Source organism: Mus caroli, chromosome 10 (genome assembly GCF_900094665.2).
Source record: "Mus caroli chromosome 10, CAROLI_EIJ_v1.1, whole genome shotgun sequence".
Lineage (NCBI taxonomy): Eukaryota > Metazoa > Chordata > Mammalia > Rodentia > Muridae > Mus > Mus caroli.
In genome coordinates this window covers 51,020,405-51,023,541 of record NC_034579.1, presented here as the reverse complement: position 1 = coordinate 51,023,541, position 3,137 = coordinate 51,020,405, and the positions used below count along the sequence as shown (strand labels likewise).

Sequence of the window (3,137 nt, the reverse complement as noted above, 5' to 3'; positions counted from 1 at the left end):
ATATATATAATGTGTTTAGACAGTGGAATATCAAACCACTACCACCTGGAACACCAGACAAAAGACAGAGAGCCACTGCATCCGTTTCTGGGTGTGCAAAGTTTTCACACACCGGGGAGATAGATGTATTCCAGTAATTCAGAATTCAACACCTCACCAGGACACACCATACAATCTGTAACTAACATTTCAACACAACTTGGCCTACCAAGCAGAATTAACTAGTAGTACCCCTCTCCTCAGGTAGTATACGTCCTCATTAGCATATCTTACTTTACAGACTTTCTTTTGGACTGGTAAGATTCACCACCTTCCAGTCATTATTATTTGGCTTGGGGAACAAAGGAATCAAATCCACCTCCAAAGGCTGCCCTGTACGTTTTAAGATCTCCTCTTCCCACCCGAAACCCAGCAGTGGGAGGGGAAGGGAAGCTGTCCCCTGGGCGCGGGCCGGGGGAGTGCTCGACCAAGACTCTGCCAGAGATGCCCAGCGAGCGTTGGGTGGACCCGAGGGCACTCACGGGGAGAACTCTGCTCGGAAGTCAAGGTTTGAATTTCCCAATCCTGAACGGATTTGCCTCAGCACACGTCAGTAGCTGTGGCTGGGTTTCTCGAAGGGTCTTCTTTGCCCCTCCTTCTTCCGCCCCGCCTCATTCTTGGGGAATTTCAAGAGTTTCCAGGAGTGTTACAAGTGCATTTACCAGCACCGGGACTCCCTAGGTGTTTAGGGGGCCTTCCCAGGGGCTCCACTCAGCCACGGACGAGTTTAGGCAGAGAAACCGTGAAAAGGCGGCTGGGAGGGCGCGGGGGACTTCAGACTGACAACTTTAATAAAGTCGCCCACTTGCTTTTTGACCGTCGGGCTGCGAGCCTGGCCTCCCCTCCCCCCCCCCCCCCCCCCCCCCGCAGCCCGCTGTCTGGACCGCGAAGCTCGGAGACTGCGGGGAGCGCGAACGGAGCCCGTGATGATGCTAAGACTGGGCAGGAGGGGCCCGTGCCATTCTCTGCCCTAAAGCTTTCACTTCACAACGACTCGACCTCGTCTGGTACAGAAAAAAAGCCCTTCAATATAGATCCACCCTGATATTTCGGTGTGGATTTAGGCCGGCCTTTGGCTTTACAGAATGTGTTACCAATTAAAAATAAAAGCTTTAAGACGGTCCCCCTTCAAACTGCACGTTAGCATCATTTTTGCTTAGTGATTTGCACCCTCTGATAGCTCCAACTCAAAACTGTCCTAACAGCTCTGAAGTTGCTACAAGTCCGGGCAGGCAGGAGGAGTTGGGGGTGGAGAGGGGGCAGCTCTTTCTAAAGCGCAGCTCTAAAAATCCCTTTTCCCTATTCCTTCTAGGAGCTCGCGTTATAGCAGTTGATTTTGGAAAAGCAACCTGGCACACACTGTTTCTAAACGCCCGTCCCTCCTCTAACTCCCCGTAAGTCACCACCACCCATTCAAGATTTCTCGCGCCCGGAGTTGCCAGCGTGGAGTTTAAAAAAAAAAAAATGCTGGCTGTGCAGGCTAAGGGGTTCATTCCGTAGCATCGCACAGGCTTGCACAAAATACCCACTGTTGGTCTAAAAACTCTAACCGCAGCACCCTGGTCTACGTATTTACTGGCTTAGTCCTGAAAAGTCTAAGAGAGAACCACGTGGAAGTCAACTGCTGCCGCAGCGTCTCAACAAAGCACTGTTACAAAAGGAGCCTGCAGTTTCAAGGCAGTAGAACAGCCGACCCGATTTTCATAAGAAAAAAAAAAAAAAAAAAGCGTGTAGTGTCCAGCACTATAGGAAGCAGGCTAAGCAAAGTTGACTGAGGTGCCCCCCCCCATCACCCCCGCAACANAGTGTCCAGCACTATAGGAAGCAGGCTAAGCAAAGTTGACTGAGGTGCCCCCCCCCATCACCCCCGCAACACCTTCTCCATTGGTGACTACAGAATGAGTTCCAGGACAGCCAGGGCTATACAGAGAAACCCTGTCTTGAAAAAAAAAAAAAAAAAAAAAAAAAAAGCGTGTAGTGTCCAGCACTATAGGAAGCAGGCTAAGCAAAGTTGACTGAGGTGCCCCCCCCCATCACCCCCGCAACACCTTCTCCATTGGTGACTACAGAAAAGTGAAGTTAGGCTCCACAACAAAGAACCAAGTCTAGCAACTTGGTCCTTCACTCTAGTTGGAAAAAGTTTGAACCTTTTACCTGTTGCACTCTCAGCGGAACTTTTTAAACAAACCCAAATCAAACTCAGCACGTGGAAATGACAAAGGCACTTTGAAGATCGTCGTTCTGCTTACAGTATCCTAAGTCAAAGACGCAACGCATTTACAAAGCACGGAAGAGTTTCCCTTACAGAAAGAGACGCTGCTAGGTAAAGTGGGTTTTTCTTTTTTTTCAAAACTTACTCTTTCACTTAATGAAAGTGAAGCCGGCGCGCCAAAGTGGTGGAACTCCTTGGAGGCTGAAGTCAAAGGAAGAGTTCGGGCTCTCAGACCTGTCTGTTTAAAGTTTCAAAGTCTGCTGCTGTTTGGTACTTCCCTCACGCCTTTCCCCCAATGAAAGAAAAGTGCTGATACCTCGTAAAAGCGTTTTTTAACTTGGAGCACAGAGCTTTTAAAAGTTTCAAGCCACTGACTCAACTGGAAGGAGGGGCTAGGAGAAAGGGGAGGGAGGAAGAAAAGGCGGGGAGGAGGTGGAGTGGAGGCTGGCGAGCGTGGAGCTGAGCAGGCAGAAGAAGCAACCTGGTCAAGATAAAGTTGTAGTTTGAATGTGCTGACGAGAAGGGGAAAAAAAGACTGCGGGGCTGTGACTCTTCACAGATAAAAAAAAAAAAAACCTGTTGGGTGGGTCATTCCTTCAGGAGATGACCACGGGCAGTGAGAAGATGTCCCTTTTAGGTCACATTTCCTAAATAATAATAATAATAAAAAATACAGTAAATAAAAATGGGGGGGGGACAAGGTGAACTCGTGCAGACTTGTTCGGCGTTGCCCAAGGTGTGTGAAGCTTGAGGTGGGCGTGAGTGATCTTTCTTATGACCTAATTCTCTTCCTCTTAAACCCAGACAATTAACAAAGGAAAGAGGCGGTGGGCATGGGAAAGGCATTTCACAACCAGACCGGTGGAGTGGGATGTCCACTCTTCAG

At 49.1% G+C, this 3,137-nt stretch overlaps 1 protein-coding gene across 1 annotated transcript in view; it reads right to left on the bottom strand.

Annotated features, from left to right (window-relative positions):
* Positions 1 to 2,619, bottom strand: part of Gja1 (gap junction protein alpha 1) — a 12,470-nt gene extending 9,851 nt beyond the window's left edge. Inside the window, exon 1 of the mRNA XM_021174975.2 lies at positions 2,397 to 2,619. The gene's annotated coding sequence lies outside the window, so the exon portion shown is untranslated. The remainder of the gene's footprint in view (positions 1 to 2,396) is intronic.
* Positions 2,620 to 3,137: the final 518 nt, after the last annotated feature.